The sequence below is a fragment of the Chroicocephalus ridibundus genome, chromosome 6 (assembly GCF_963924245.1).
Source record: "Chroicocephalus ridibundus chromosome 6, bChrRid1.1, whole genome shotgun sequence".
NCBI classification, from domain to species: Eukaryota; Metazoa; Chordata; class Aves; order Charadriiformes; family Laridae; genus Chroicocephalus; species Chroicocephalus ridibundus.
In genome coordinates, this window is record NC_086289.1 from 28,063,777 (window position 1) to 28,081,408 (window position 17,632).

The following is a 17,632-nucleotide window of genomic DNA, read 5'->3' on the forward strand; positions in this document are numbered from 1 at the left end:
AATATCCAATATTTGTACATGGTGAAGATAAATATACCAGTAAACTTTATAAAATAGTCTTTAGTTGTCCTTCTATTGCATTATTAATAGCACTTTTTTAAAAAAAGTAACGTTAACTAACTAATTTGCTCTACTTTTTACTGGACTAGTGATTAGAATTGCCGTTTTCCTTCACCTTGACAGTCCATTTCCCTTTGATTCTCCTAGACTAGCACAAGGCTTATCTGTCTTGCTTTTCGTTCCCCTAATGACACATTTAATGGAAAAGACAATATAGCCTAAGCATTTATATTTTGAAAAATCATTCTCCCTGGTTATTTTCTTCTAAAACAATCATAAACATGACTGAACTACCTGAGCTTTGTTCTGTAATAGATGAAGAAAAATAAATATCTGGTAAAGACTGATTCAAATTCATCTATTCGTAGCTCACTCACTTTATTGACATTACTTCAGGGATGATGATGTCCCTAAAAATGTACATGCAAGTTAGGTTATGGAATTTTAGCTAACATATTCTCTATAAACCTGTATTTGTTTTGTTTCAAATATCTGTATTAATAAAATTATATTATAATAAATATGGACTAGCATTTAGTATGTGTCTATTTAACCACTTGATTATTCATATTAATACCAGACATGTTGCTAAAAATAATTTCTAATGTCATTGCTTAAACTCTAGCCAAGAACAGACAGTATCAGCCTTTTGACTGAAGTATCTGAGAGTCCTTCAAAGGTTTCTTTTCTCTTGCCAAAAATTTGTGGAAAATACATGATGACAATAATTCAAAAACTTTTGTGGTCTAGATAGCTTAGACAAACATTTAATTTGTAATGCAGACAGTCTAGCTGATGCACAGTTAATCTTGTTTGGGGACACGAGCTGTTGCTTGTGTTTTGGCTTTCTGTAAGTGCTTATACACTTCCTTCCTCCTTCCTCTACTAGGATTATGTTCTCGCCTTCCAGCAGTTTCACTTGCTTTATGCTCACTGATCCCTTTCTTATTTAATATATCTTTGAATAAGTGGAGAATGTGAGTAAGAAAATGTGAGTTTCTGGAGAAGAGATCAGTACCATGAATGTGTGCATATGTACCATGGGGGTAGGTTATCCGTAGCGTATGGTCATGGATAACTTCCAGATAGGACTAGTTGAGTGTGGAATAGTGCAGACTTGTGACCTGACATTAACAGTCTGCTTTGAATGCTGAAGTTGGCAGGTACTTGTTATCTACAGACTGTGCTGTACATTAGATTGCTTTGAAGGCTTCCTGTTTTCCTGCACATCCTCAACTGAGTTTAAAGGGCTTGAACTAAGGGGTAAATTCAGTTGTATGATTCACCTTCCTTTTTCATTTGTAAACTTAAGATACTCCTAACTTAGAAAACAAGCAGGTATATAATCACGAGGAATGCTGTTATTACTCCCTTTGCAAGGCACGCAGTCCAGGTCTAAATTCTTCTGCCACATAAATGGTTTTTACAGGAACATAGGTCCTGTGTTCAGCAGTTTTACTTAGAAAAACTTAAAACCTATTGTCAGTCACAGCTGGCTTGACTGAGTCAAGTGTTTTATCCCATCCTTTTCCTTGCAGCTCTCTCTGTTCTTTGGCCAGCTTGTCCTATTTGTGCTCCCTCTCAGCTTCTATGGGAAGCTGCAAAAGTCCTTGACTTAATATAAGCATTACTTAGCAACAACTAAAGCAGTGTTATCAACATTATTCTCATACTAAATCTAAAATACAACAGCTATTAGGAAGAAGATTAACTCTATCCCACCTGAAACCAGGACAACAAAATACCCACCTTTTGTCCCAAATTCATGTCTTGTACCTTAGTGAAGATGCAAGAAAGTGTTGCTTTTTACATTGTTCTTATGTGCTGCAGAAGCTGTTGTTTCTAGGAGGAAACTGAGATTTAAAAGAATAGGAGACTGATGCTTCTGGTAATGGAGTTGTAGTTTGTGGAGAGGAGTTGGTTAATGGAAATGATCCATCTCAGCTCCATCAACCTTTCCGTTATGAAAACTTTTTATTAATTGCTTGTAATGTTGATTGATAATAAATATTGGGTCTCTGTTCACTGATTCAATGCAGGGCTGCAGCACGAGATTTCTCCTGCAGCATGCAATTAACAAGAAAACTCGATCTCCTTTTCAATTATTTTAACCTGTCAGTGCCTGATTCACCACACCGATCTTCAAATTACATTACCTCTCTGAAATTTTAGTGAAGATAAACAAGCTCCTGCCTGAAAAATTTCAATAGAGCTCTTAAACATTATACTTCCTTTTGGTACCACTGATTTTCCTTTACCCCTGGGGACAAAAGCAAGTGATGGTGCAATGATTTCAACAAGAGAGGTTCCCAGTCCCACTTGAAATTCAAAGCTACTATAAATGCCCTCTGGAGGATGACAGAGCTGATATCGGATGTCAAAAAGCCCAGTAGTTTAAGAAAAAGAGAGGGTGCTAAGGAAAATAAGATGTAGAACACTGTGCTTTAAAAGGGCCCTCAGAAGATTTTAGCCTTTTCCTTATGAAGTTGAGAGACTGTGCTTTTGAATCATGAGTGGTGCACTGACTGTGCAGAGCACGCTGTGGGGTGAGAGGAGAGGTTTTTCATGGGTTTTGGAGATGCTAGAGTGCTAATCAACAAATTCTGTAATTTTCCTATGCACATTTGAAACAAGGAGAATGGTTTTTAATTTGTGTTGATATTTGTAACTATTCTATTTATTACTTAACTGTGTGTAGGGGAATAATGGCTATCAAGTCTGGTGTGGTTGCAGATTTGCCAGATGACTGTTAGGGACTCATTTGCTGACTGAAAATAAAAGAATGAAGCCTTTTTGGGAAAGGGAATAGTTAGATCTGAAACTTTTCACAAGAAAAGGATTGTTTTGAACCTCAGATTTTTCAAAACACTTCTAATAGTTGAAATATTTTTTCCATATTCAATTACTTTTAAATATGTCTAATTTTATATTCATAAAATATATTCATATATTCAGTGGTTCATATGAAATTATTTCAAGATACTAGTTACTCTTAGATGTGTTTAAATAGATTGAATCTAATGATCCAGAACAATTTTATTTTCTTTCTTATAGTTTTGTCTCTAATTTTTTGAAATTTAACTTTTCTGATTTGATCGTAGGCATATTCCCCTCCACCCCTCCCCAGTCCATGTTCAGTTTTCATGAGATAGGAATGCTAATTTTCAGCCAACTCAATTTACTAGTCTTTGATGTAGGTCAGTGTCTGAAGCCATCTTGGATAGTGGATCCACAAAAAAAGTCATAAACATGCTTATATCATAAATGTGCTCATAATTATGTATGCATGTGCACTAAGTTAACTGGTAGAGCTCTTTATGCAATGAAAGAGGTTAATTCCAATAACTAAATTTATGGAAACTATACACAAATAGTAAATTGTAGTATTATTCAGTAACCCACATGGTTGAAAAATGAAAGCTCATCTCAGGAAAAACTTACTTGAAAACACCCCAGGCATACAGATTGGTGAATATTGGTGAATATTAAGAATTAGAGCTGAATTAGTACATTAAAGAATTCAAGGCAACCACTTGTTTTCCAAGGGTACTCAGTAGTGACTATTGCCCTACTGACCTGTTCCATGTCAGGAAAAATGAGTGATCATTTGCAGTAAAATATGGTGAAACTACCTGCAATCCTGTTCAATTTCACTTGGCCTTCTCGGTAGGACTGTGCTTTCATGCTACATTAATTCTGAACTTAATTGAATGCTGTCATCTGTGTGCCATTTCACTGCAAGGATTTAGGCTGGAAAAAAAAGAAGAGCTTTAGTTGATGGAGTAAAGGAACACGTTGGCAATTCTTGAAATGAAGAAGTATGCTTCTTTTACAAGTATGCCCACAAGCTACCTGATCAGATTAATTGTGAAAGTTGAAGTAAAAGCAACTAAAATGATCTATTGTTAATTCAGCTATGCCATTGAATTCTCCATGTATTAACACCTGTTATATGTAAAAAGCTTTTGAAAGGCACATTTCTCTGAATTTCCAGCTACTGTTGTATCTCTTGTCATATCCTGGTTCCAGAAATCAATTTGTCAGTAACAGAATAACATATATATAAAACATGAGCATTTGGGGACCTGAGTTGCTCGTTTTGTTTTTAATTCCTGTGGTTTGCAGCTTTTTTTATTAATCCTGAGAATGTTTAACCTGAATGTGTGTGTGTGTATATGTATATATATATATATATGTATGTATATAGTCTTTCTGAGTGTTAAGAAGGCTTCAGGGTAACTTCAGGCAATGGTTTCCAAGACAATGATTCCTTAACAATTTTTGTTTGAGAGCTGCTGTGGAGTTTGTCACAGAAATTGTTCCTGTTGTACCTGGTACGCTCAGTCACCTAGGGGAGCGCACTGTTCATGTGATGTGATCTGTGAACTCCTGTTTGTGGAGTAGGAAGCGTTTTATTAACTTAGCTTAGCAGGTGCAAATATATATAAGCCTGTGAAATGTGGCAGACTGTTGTTTCTGTGCTACTGCAAACTTTAAAGGAGTTCCTTAAATCACACTGAAGTCATGGTGAAACTCCCCTCGAGTAATGCAGGAGCAACAGCTATCACTCTTGCCCTCCTGGAAAAAAGTATCTGTAGATACAGCATGTTACAGGGATCAACGCAGTGATAAAAATGGCTTTTTTGTTGTTGTCTTATTATCAAAAAAAAAAAAAAAGAAAGAAAAAGAAAAGAAAAAAGGAGCTCTTGGCAATGATCTCCCCTGTTAGGGCATTGAGATAGTTGTCTATGTTAAAAGGGGTGTAGTGATTTCCTTTTAATTACAAATTAATTAAATCCATTGTTACGTGCATTAGTTAATAAATTGGCAAGTTGTGCTCTCAGTACAGATAAGCACATTAATGTCATTGTTTTGCTAGAATAGACTAAAATTTAACAATTCATTATTGTTTGTAATTATTTAAAAAGATATGTGTTTTAACAAATCACTAATGCTAACGTGCCTTTTAAAATATGACTTTTCTTTAACTAAAATTATCCAGTGATGAAGTTTATCTGTTGCTTAGTTTATCATTTTATAGGATGGATCTCCTAATCATGATTTAAATTTATATGTCAGACACGTGGAGCTATGGAATATTTTCATTGAAGTATCTATGTTTAATGCACTTATTCTAGTGTACGAGTCTGGAGGTTCTGAAAAAGTTTTGCTCTGAACAAGTCCAAAATATGGCGCCTGATAATATAGCTGTGTTTTCACAGGGAGATTAAGTTTAATATACATATACATTTTTTTCCAGAGCTTATTGGCTCATTATCACCCCTGTAGTTGAAACCATGTTTTTTTCCTTATAAACACAATCTCTGATGAAGCCATTTGACACTGTCCATTTCTGAGTTGCATCCATTTATTAAGCAACTATTCTGTTGTGAATGCCGTACTTTGTTAAATGTTATGTTTTATGATTGTCTGGATTTTAATTAACTGGTGTTGAAATATTACACCTGGTTAACTTTATCTTTTACAACTTCCATCAGTAAATGTTTTATAGGTAAACCTGGAAAAGAATGTTTATATACAATTAAATGCATGCTTCTCTACGGGTGCTGTAGTTAAAATAATAGAGAGCAACCCTGGCAATGTACACATTCTTTAAATATTTTTTTTTATTTTACATAGTCTTTCTCTTTCGTATAGTATCAGTGAAATATTTTTATATACTTCTAAACGTAATTTACTACTAGTATCATCATTTTTTCCAGAATCTATTTAGGTTTGCACTGTCAGTATGCAATATTTGGTATATCCTGTTCTATCTGCTTCTCTCCTATTCTGTGGTTGTTCCTGATGCTAGCTGCTATCGATTTTTTCACTTGGAGTTTGCAGCCCAGCTTTTGGTTGATGGGAGATATTGGTGGTCTTCCTTTTGCTTATAAGGAAAGACTTGGTGATGAACCAAGTACAGCATTTGAGGTCAGAATCCTTACGTTTTTTCCTCTCTGTATTTATTCATTTATTTCCAAGCTCCTTCCCTTTGCTGAAAATAAAACTGCTATCAAATCATTTCTCAGCTGCCTCCGACAAAGACAGACCCTAACTCCAGACTTGGAATGTGTCACCTTCGCTAAAGTCCATCCTGAAATCAATCTCAGTGACAAGAGCAGAGTTTCTGTCTGTGAGTTTCATTTTCTAGTGACCAAAATTTACAAAGAGAGTGGCTGAAAACATGTCATTGTAGAGCGAAGTTTGGTTCCAGGAAGAACAGAGTTATTCCTCAGTTTCATTCCAGATGGAATTTTCAGCAGAAAAGTAACTGTCCCTCTTACTTATGCGAACAATATCTCCCAGAATAGATTCTGCCAGCCTTTTTTAGGGATTGCAAGTTTTATAGGCTTGGAATAGGTAATTTTTCCTTTCATTTGTACCCAGCAGAGCAGAAAATGCTGTAAAGCCATTGAATTAATAGGTTATACAAGAGCCTTTGTATGCTTCTTAAACTCTGTTCTCATCCATGGTCATTGAGCATTGCCCACTTTCTGATTTCTATACACCCATGGAACATAGACTAATCCAAGGGCTTGTAACCGAGAATCCTTAACTGCTAAGATTCATGATACTCTTAAAGAAACAAAAGAAAACAAAACAATTGTGGGTTTTGAGGCAATTTTGGGTTTTATTATAAGGGAAAAATAAAATACTTTTTGATGCAGAAGTGTACCAGGAAACTGAGGCTAGTAAAAATGTTGTAATATGTTTTTGCTAGGTTTGGGGTTTTTTTTTACTATTGAGTGTGATAGACAGGAGGCTTTGCAAATTCCGGTACCTGGGTTCTCTTGAGTTCTCTTCAGTTCCCAGATTCTCATTTTCTCAGATTATGGCTGGGAATGCTGTTGTGTTAGATGTGTGTTATTCACTTATTATGTTGAAGGAGCAATATACTATTTATTCTAATACTACAATTGTCTTTCAATTACACACATCCCGAAACATCCTAGTTTTGGGCCAAAACTCTGTTGTATTAGAAAAGGTGGGAGCAACCAGTGTTGTCTTGAAGAGCAGGTTACGTAAACAGCAGGATACAAGTAGTGAGATGAGAATGGGGGAATACATGTGTACAATAAAACGTTTCTGATTAGCAACGCAGGCTGCCGTCTCCTTTACGCTGCCTTAAGGCAAGACTGACTGGCTGCTCAGTTAACAAGCCGAAGAATATCTACCAGAGCCTGGGGCAATTGGCATGTTGGAGAGATTATCTAAAGGGCAAATGGGTGGATGGGTGACAGGACATTTGAAGAAATGTGCCACATGTGATTATTTTCAGAGCAGTATCCGTCTAAATGATACTTTTCCAATAGGAAAATGGACTTCTATAATTCACTCAAATTTGGATGAGAGAATTTTGGAATGAATGTATGTAGATAGTTGAGAGTCTCTTCAGATTCCTGTGCTTAAATCAGCTTTAGGGTTAAATGTCTTGTTCATACACAGGATATACAATTGGACAGATTTCTAGTGGCTTGAAACCTCTCACATATGTTGTCCATACACCAGCATCTCCTCTTCAAAGTTTAAGGAAATAAATGGTGATAGTCCATCCTTTGTTTTAGATAGTAGATTTTAGATGGGTTGCTGCTCGACTACTGGTACAAGACAGCAATGGACAATGGTTATTTCAAGAGTCCTCTGTGAAGTGAATTGCACAGCTACGATGCACGCTTTTATCTTTCACATGGCATTACACACATGCTGAAACTGGCTATGTCACTGGAAACCATTGCTACACGCTGATGCCTTCTTCCCCTTCTCCCTCACCCTTTCCTGCTTCTGAGTGATATGAATTCATTCATTTTGTTTAGCTTTTTATTTCTAGAAAAAATTATTTCCTGATAGCTCTTTTTCTTTTCTGCACTGTGAAGGCACGTAGCAAGTTGAGCTATCATATATATCTGTATTTTATCTTTTTACTTCCTTAAAGGGAAGAAATAGTCACAGTAAAAAAACCATAAATGCTATAAATAAATGTGTTTAGAGTTTGAATAATATCTGTTCCCTTTCCATGTGTATTTCCTACAGAAACATATAGATATTTTAAAAGGGTATCTATAATGCTACCTTTACAACGCAATTTTAAAGACTAATCCTATGGCTGGGATTGTTCTGGGTTATTTGTTTCTGCGCAAATGCCATGTTAAGGCATGGAGAGCTTCCTTACAAAGGTATTAGGTCTGTTGCTTTCCATGTACAAATTCTCTTATCGGTTCTCCCCACACAGATTGTTAAACAATCCTGGAAAAGGATTGTTTAGAGACAATACCGGGAAGGGGAGGGAGGTCAATAAAACATTAAAACAAGCAAACTCCAAACCCTGCCTCTTACAGAGTCTTTAGTGGGTGGAATTGATAGTAACTGTTGAAATCTACTGTAAGATTAATCATTTCTACTTTCTGTACCAAAGGGGATCAGATACTGTGGGATGAACAGCATTGCCAGATTCCATGTAGGTGCCTGTAGATAACACAAAAGAGGGATTACGTAGAGATGTAGGGGTTACTGGTTTTAAAATATTTGCGTTCTAAGTCTTTTATTCCATTTTCTACAGCTTTCTACAAGGATTGTGAAATAAAAAGCATTCCAACTACCTTGCTGCTTATAAACATATCTGATTGAGTCTTCCCATAGCAAAATGAGATAAAAGCAGATGAAATTTATTTGGGAGGAGAGGAAGGCTGCAGAATTGTGGTTGTCTAGGCATCACTAGTTTTTGGGAATCAGTTTTTGGGAACTGAGGGGAAGAGGAGGACTTGGACACGATGTATATAATTTTATCCTAATGGGCTGAAGGTCAGATGCTACGTGTGGCAGTAATTAAAATATTATGTTACAATTCTGAGAATGGCAATCTGTTTTTCTAATCAATAAACAGTGTCAAACAGCTGAAGAACTGCAAGTTACAATTCCCTGATCACATGTATGGGGCTATTACATTGCAACTGCATAGTTAATCAATTGACTAACATCTGTGAAATGTCTCTTCTGTTAGATGCTGGGAGATTTTCTCTGTTGGATATATTCCTGAGGAAGACTGAATGCTGCTAAGCTTCAGCAAGGCTTTGAAAATTGCTAATATGGTTTCATTTCTACTGGTTGGAAATTAGAGTTGAACAAGTGTCTGAATTTCTGCTGTGTTCTCCAGGCCAGTGTTGCATGGGAAAGGGTCTGGATTTTTCCAGGAGAGGCACGCACCAGTCTGGAGAAAGAGGAGAGGAAAATTATACTATTCAAACGACTTCGTGGCCTTTTTTTCATCAGGGGTGTGGCCAAGCAAAAATACCAGTTGTATCACTGGATATTACTTGAAAAGAAAACATTGTGACTCAGCAATCAATGTTTTTAAAATACATTGTCAAAGGGATTCACCTTCCAGCATACTCCCTTAAACAAACTGAAGGAAAAATCCTCCATAGATTCACTAATTAAGATATTTACGTCGTAGCTGCTGAATTGTTCAAAGAGGCATTTATATTCTCAGGTTGAATTATCTGAAATCAATCAAGATATTTCATGGTAAAAAGTCGGTTCTTGTGCTATGGCTGCTGGCTGGCAGAAAGCCAATTAAAGTCGAAGAGCGTGAAAACTGGATAGAGATATCTGTTAAGGATGGTGGTAGCTCTGCTTCCCACAAAAGGGAGAATACGCAATGGATGTGAAATAGATGCAGGAAAAGATTGTGGACAAAGTGTCTGAGAAATCAGCAAGGAATTGCATTAGGAATTAAAAAAAAAGGAAAATCAGTATTTACAGAAAAATAAGTTATATCTTTCTGCCTATAAATATTATAAGGGCAGATGAACTAAGATGCCTTAAGGAAGTGGGTACTGCCCTGATAAAGCAGGTGTTTTAGGAGCATGAGGAATGCTAGAAAACCAGTGGCATCCTGTGTGACTGCTGGATCACAAACTGCCTTGAGTGAAAGGTGCTTTCTACAAGGACGCTAGGATGCTTTTTAGAAATGGAAAACGCCATTCAGTTGACTCTTTTTGGGAGCTAAATTTGAGGCTGTAAGACAGTAAGTTTGTTCACAGAGTACTAGTGTCAACCTTCAGATCAAGAGAAGGTGGTGGAGGAGATCGCATGGATACAAAATGGCGGATATCAGGCAGGAAAATCTAACCTGCTCCTTACAGTTGGGGACCTTGTATATGCTCATCCCATAAACCAGACAAATGAAGCAATCAAGAAAGGTGGAAGCTCCAGCAAACTTTATGGCCCTTTACAGGGATCGCTTCCTTGAGCGCTTCCCTTCACAGACAGAGTGAAGGGAGGCTGTGCTGGGCTTGGCTCTGGGCAGGGGTCTGCACCTCTGCTGTGGCTTTTAGACCTGAGTGGTAGTGGTCGCAGTGAATTAGACTAGGATGGCAATGCTGGCAGAGGTATGCCAAGGTGGAGAAGTAGTGTCCCTGTCAAGCTAGGCCCACAGGTGTGCCGCTGGCCTGGCCTTGGCCTCGGCCCCTCCCCAGGGAGGTGCTTGGGCCTGGGCTGCCCCTTCCCTGCCTGGGGCGGCGGGACAGGCCCTAGCTGCCAGCCCAGTGTACTCCCAGCCCCAGGGAGCTGCTGGCCTCTGTGGTGTACCAGGGCACCGCTAAGGAGAGCGGCCGGGGAGGCTGGGACATGTCAGCACAGTTGTGCAAGGAGGGGCCATGGGGGAAAGACAAAGCAGGGAGCTCTCTGAGGAGCAGTGCAGCCACTGGAGCCATAGAGACTGCCCTGGGGGTAATACAGGGCCCATGCTGCCAACTCCAATGTTTTGTATTCAATCTGATGGTTTAATTTGCTGTGTAAGTATTGGGATTAGCAGGTTTCTTTAAGGTTCTTGGTGGACAGCCGTTCTCTGCTGCTGGAGACGAAATACGCACTGGGTTCCAGCTTGTTTACAGCAGTGGGACTTAACTGCTTCCAGAGCAAACACCTAGTCCAAGGTCAGAGAGAAGGCCTGAACCACAGCAGGCTCTTCCACTGCTCCTCAATACCTGTTCCGGCAATACCAGTAATTGCTTTTAGTGACTATTGACTCTATACAGAGGAAATATCTCAACAGAAAATGTCCCCTGACTGAAACTTAGAGGCTTGGGAAATAAATTTTATAGCTAAATTAGAAAAAAGGGCTTTTTAGATCTATTTGCAATTAGCTCAGCAGCATATTTTCCTTGTACTCTAGTGTTTTTGATTTCATATAGACTCATGAAAAAATCTTGTGTTCAGTTTTTAATTAAATTAAACAATATATTATAATTATTTTGAAACCACCTGCAAGGTATCTGTGAACGTTTTGGGCAGAAACTAAGCACAGTAGAGTACCACTATGACTTCAGAAGTGATTGTCTCATGGTTGGCATTAAAAGCCCTTTCTTATAATCTTGTTATGCTGGAAGGGGGTGCAATACATGCAGTTCAGATAACCGTGATGCAAATAAACTTGAAAAGTCAAACCATGATATCAGCATGATATCTGAGTTAACATTGGTTTTCAAAAAGTGGACGGCTCTTCAAAGTTGGCTGCCTTTTTTGAACTACCTTTTACAGATCATGTGAACAGTATTTATCCTGCCCTCTAATGCTAGGACAGAGTAGAGTGAAGTTTGTAGTTGACAGTCCCACCAAAACCGTCCCTGTGATTTTCTGTTTGGAAGAGATGTGTTTAGCTTTAACATCTTCTGACACTTGTGGCACTTCAAAAGACGAAGATAAAGTGAAAAAACAAACCAAAGGGTGATCGTGTTGGCACAGAAGATAGAGGTGGGAGTTCATTCCCTCAAACTTTCTTTGCCACTTGGGAAAATCATTTAGGTCTGATTCTGTTCTGAAAAGAACAAAAAGCCTGAGCCCCCGTGAGTCCTTGTGCTCTTAGGTACTTTCACACTTGGACTTTAGTCTCTCCTTGTCTTTGTTCCTCACCTTATCTTACTGGGTTGATGTTAAATGCTGAAAGACCCTGGAGCACTATGACAATCAATGAAAAGATGCTACTGGTACACGAAAACTAAACCTCACTTACTCACCGTATGCTGTCCCATCATTAATTGCACACAGGACTTCATTTTGTGGGAATCTTCTGGATATGTAGTGCTTTGTTGTATGGGTATTATGTGCTTTTCAGAGTTCTTTTACATTTCAGGGAGCAGTGTATTCTATACCTTTAAACTGATTCTTAGAATAACTTGACTTCCATCAAGCTATGTTTATATCAGGATTTAAATAGCTTATGAATGCTTGAAATCTGATACATTTCTACAGGCATTCACAAAGAAAAAAACTGATACTGGTCTTTTAAGATTTAATCAGATGTGCCTCAAAATGAATGAAATCTTGTCTTTTAGTACATCTCCAGTACTCCTTAGGCAATTACACAAAAGGATACTAGGGAGATGGCATGATTGCTAGAAATTGCTTTTTAATATAATGAAATCTTGTTTTGGATTTTTTTTAATGTGAAAAAATGGTGTGTTTTTCTTTTTTCTCTGAAAGACTGTATTGAGTTAAAGCAATGTTGCAAGGTCTTGAGACTTTTTCTTTGGGAAAAAAGCGCGTGTACCAGTTAATCAAGGTCAGCTTCAAGAAGCAAAGTGAAGTCTGTCAGAGGCAATATTTATGAATGGACTTTCACTCTGCTGTAATTGAAATTAATGTTGAGTCATCCTTTCCAGTAACTTCGCAAGCAGACAAATTTGAGTTGACACAGGGATAAAAGGTCTGAAAGCAGGCTCTCCAAGAGATAGCTCAAAATCTGGCCAGGGTTATATATCACTTCCTGAAATGATAATACAAATGCTAATTGATCTAGAGATACTCGTGGAAGTAGCAAAAGCACGTCTTCGTTTTTATCAGGAACTGCTATTTGCAGAGTGAGACAAAGAGAGCAGGTGGACAAGTTAAGGATACTTATTTTGAGGTTAAAGTGTACTTCCCATTAAAGTATAGAGTAGCTGTATTCTCTTCATACAAAAGGTTAAAGCTGTGGTTGAATATTTTCTGCAATATGTTTTATAATATGTTGTCTACATTTTCTTGTTATGTTGAATTACTAATTCATGGTTTAGTCATATTTTGTGAGATCTATTTGCGTTAGATCTCAGCAAAACATCTGTACTCCACTGGGACAAAATAGATCATGAAGGATCAGGAAATACACAGGAATGGAACATAAAACGTTTTGGCCATAGAAATAATTCAAAGGACAAGAATGATTAATTTGGATGCATTTTAATCTTTTTAAAGTTTCCATGTTCTGCAAACATTCATTCAGAACTAAATTTTGGGCATATTAGTCTAAATTAATAATCTGAAGACCTTGTGACAGCTTTCTACTCTAGACAGTTCAGAACTAAGAATTATAAATAAATAATAAACACAAATATAAATATAAATAAACATAAATAAATAATAAACAAATAGACCCTGCTTAAAACAAGTAAAGGACAAAATGAGATATATGAGATATAAAGATCCTTGGGGTTTGTTTTTTTTTTAAGCCGGTAGAAATTATAGACAGCTGGGTTGATTGAAACTTAGTAAGCTTTAATATCCAGAAAAAAATATATGAATAGTATATTCAACTTTTCCTGTGCCTTATGTTATCAAACACCTTGCAAATTAAATTCTATAGATGAAGTAGGAAGTATGCTTTTAGGCATTAGTAAGAGTAATGTCAACCAAAGGGGTAAAAACCTTGATTATGAGCTGTGAAATAGACACTGCATACCCAGGCTAATTTCTAAGCAAACTAGACAATTGCACATGCATTTATTTCTGTCACCGGGCAATTTTCTTTTGACGTTACATTACTAATTTGTCATAGCATTGTTTGCATTAGCATATAGGCATCCACTGAAGGATTTAACCAGTACATCAATTTGCTAAAACAGAAGATTTTGGGCCTGTTGGATTATCTCAGATTTAAAATTTTATGGTGTGAGTCAGGACCATAAATGAATAATAATATTTTTCATCTGCAGTGAGTAACATAAACTCGAAACAACCTGTTTGGAGAGGAGATTTTGAAGTAGTCTTTTTTTTTTTTTTTTTTTTAATTAATTTTTTTGGGGGGCCTTTGGGGGTGTGCTGTGAGGGAGGTGTGGTAATTTAGTTATTAATGTCTTCAAAGCTCATTGTAAATATGCATTTCTAGTGACATGCAGGTTTTCGTCTGCTCTATATGCGTAGAATATGTATAAATTAGTACTTTAAATAAATAGCAAGATTATCATATGCTTCCTCAATAGCTAAGTATAAATATATCAGCGCAGATATATATTTGGATATATGCTTATTAGTTAAGAATAAGGGGTTATATGTTTGCCTACATTGTCATTGGCTATGCCTATGTATATTTCTATGTCATATGAGCTGCCTCACAACCCTTGCTTTGGTTGGGCTGCATCGTAATTTGATGTTTGCTGAGTGTTTGGCTGTGCATGATGGAATAGTTATCTGTGATTCTCCCTTGGGGACTCAGACTGTCAATGCAAAGCCAAAGCACTCCAGAAGCAGAGGATGCGTGAGCCTCGGTTGAGAGCATAATTAGAAACCTTTTTATCTGGTGGGAAGTGCCCCAAGAAACAGTAGTAAACTTTAAATATAAACCTGATAGTGGAGCTTTGTATTTGACTTCAGCATTTTCTGAATCCCAGATCAAGACTCGCATTGTAATAAATATGATTTTGAACAGAAATAAATGTGAACATTTAATTTCCTTACTTTACGTTTATGTGAATGCAACTCAATTCTAGAAATAAGCAATCAACAATTATTTTCTGTAAAGAAAAAAAAAAAGCACACCACCAAAAAACAGTGAAGTTGTGCAGGACTTGCTATTTAAGCCCAATGCTTGCTTTGGAGGCTTATTCTTACTGTGAGGCACATCGTTTAATAAGCTGCCTACCATACCTGCCCGTATGCTGTGCTGTTGTCCACAATAGCTGCCTTGCACTGTTCCATACGGACACTATTCCAAGTACAAGTACTGTATGATTTACTCAGCTGTGCTACCACAACCTTTGTATGAGTACAGAAGCTCTCTATATTAGAGGCATACATCTGTTCTTATTTCCATATTTTATCAGAGCTTCAGATGCAGTTCTTTCCTTCTGAAAGTGTTTTGTTGCGGATTTTCACAGCATGTCTTCTTGGGGCAGCTGAAGTCTGGGATCTGTACCAAATATTAGCCAGGCCAGTGCTGCCTTATCTCAAGTCATGGATTTGTTCCCATCTGAATTGAGCAAAAGGGAGCATGAATGACATGAAAACTGCATTACTGCCCAACTAGCTGGGCATGATTAGTTACCTTGGTGGCCATAAAATCTCACATCTCATGCAAAGGATAAGTGAAGGAGAATTAAAGCCTTTCAAAAAACATTGGCAATAGCTATAAACATTTACTTTAATAAGAATATAGTCCTACTATTAATCAAAACATGAAATAATAGAATGGTATTTGCAGAACTGGGGGCTACAATTTTACTCTTTGCTAAGCCTGCCTTCATAAGCATTGATTCAGAAATTTCTTTTTGCTGTTACCAAAGAAATAGTCAGCCAAGGCTGGCTGTAGGAATTGCTGTAACACTGGACAGATGTAAATTCAGAAGAGAGTTTTCTATTGGTATCTGGTATAACTGTGGCCTTCTGCCAAGCAGTATTTTTTCCTGTTACTCATTCCTGTTGTCCTTCTTGTGTCAGATTTAGCGGCCGTACATCCACGGTGTGACTTAATTTTGGCACTGAGTGGAGTTCAGCTGGACCACTGTGTTGGAATGCCATTTGCTGAGTCTGAGCGTACTCCTGCAGTCTCCTTCACACCAACTCTAAAGCTGGAGCAGTTAAGTCTAGCTTTAAGGAGGCCTTCTACTGAGAGAAAACTGTTCTTTCATTGTTATTTTTTGGTGGGCTAGTATCTGATAGATCAACTTTCTGTTGAACAGATTCACCCTCCTGGCTACTTGATTGTCAAACCCGATGCAAGAGAAGCAGCAGAAGTGAGAGGTCAGAAAAAGAGGAGTCCAGCCTCTTTCTGCAGTGGTCTGCAGATGCCCCAGATCGAGCCTAACGGCAAAGTGTGACCTCACATATATTAATTTGATTGCTGTCAGATGTTCTAGCTAACTGTGTTAGGATTTCTATTCTATCTGAATACTGGAATTTCTCAGTAGACTTTTTCATAGAATTGTTGCTGTTTCTAGAGCCAGAGCAGATGATGATGACAGCTTTGGCTATCATTTTTATGAACCTTAGGAAACAATCTGTTTAGGTCTTTCACTTAAAAGAATCTGCACTTCTCATAAATCTTACTTTCTCCAAATTGATCTGCTCTGAAATGCAGATCATTTTGCAAATGCAAAAACATGCAGAATTTTGCAGCAATCTTTTCAGTTAGATGACGGTGGCTGAGTGAAACCTAGTTGCATCTGATGGGAGTGTTTTGCCAGGGACAGATCAGAGGGTGCTTAGTCTTAAGCCTTTTTTTCCCTTTTGTTGCCGTATTCTATGTTCTAGACTTGACGATTTTGATGTTAAAAATCTAGATGTTAAGGGACTAATGTTTGGTTCCCTGCTATGTTATAATTACCTATTTTCTACGTAATCATGGATATGAAATCATGTTACCTCAGTTTGTAATTTGAAAAACGGTGATTTTCTTTCCCTAACTCAGAAATTGCCATACTGAATGCAGTAAAATTGTGAGGATGTTTGTAAAGTGACCTATATGATTTATAATACATAAAATGGGCCTTAGGTTTTTGTTATAGTAGAAACTGTTAGGAGAAAGGTTTGTATAATCAGTCTTTATTGTCTTTTCATGAGATTATAGTAATTAAGGGCAGATTTATGGATTGTGTATGAATTTTAATTGTATAACAAAAATACTTTCTGCTATTATGTAATTTGGATTTACAAGAGCAGTTTTTACCCATTTTCTTGTGGTTCTCTACATATTTAAGTTTCTTCGGTCTTGATGTTTACTGGCTGGACGCGTTTGCACTTCTCCATTGTCTTAGGGACAATGTGTTCATCTACAAAGTGCAAAGTAAACGTAGAACATTCCTACCTAGATGTTTGTATCTCTGGTGTACTCGGCAAAAATGCAAATTGCCCCAATTGGCAAAAATTGCCGCAACGCAAAAAACCTACCATTGTCCAGTATTCAGAGGTGATACCATGCCTCACATTCGTTGATGGACATTGCTTATTGGCTGAGCTCACTAGCCATAAAACTCTGCAGCTGATCAGCTTTGTCCTCAGCCTGCAGAGACAGGAAACAGTTGCATATGGCTTTACGGAATATTAAGAAAACGAGACCCTCAATTTATAAATGAAAACCCACAAAACTCTTAAAGAGAAATAGCAGTATTGGGCTCAGGTCAAAAAAAATTAGATGATAATTTATTTGGTGAGATCTTCCAAAGTGTGTGGTGGTGTTCTTGTTTGCTGCCTAGCAACAAGGCCGGCTTTAAGAGTAGGAAAGTACATGCCTGCCTAATCTATCAAGAATAACTCTCTACAAAAAAAAAATAATTATAATCCCTAGTAATAAATTTTTAATGGATATTAATTATTGTAATAA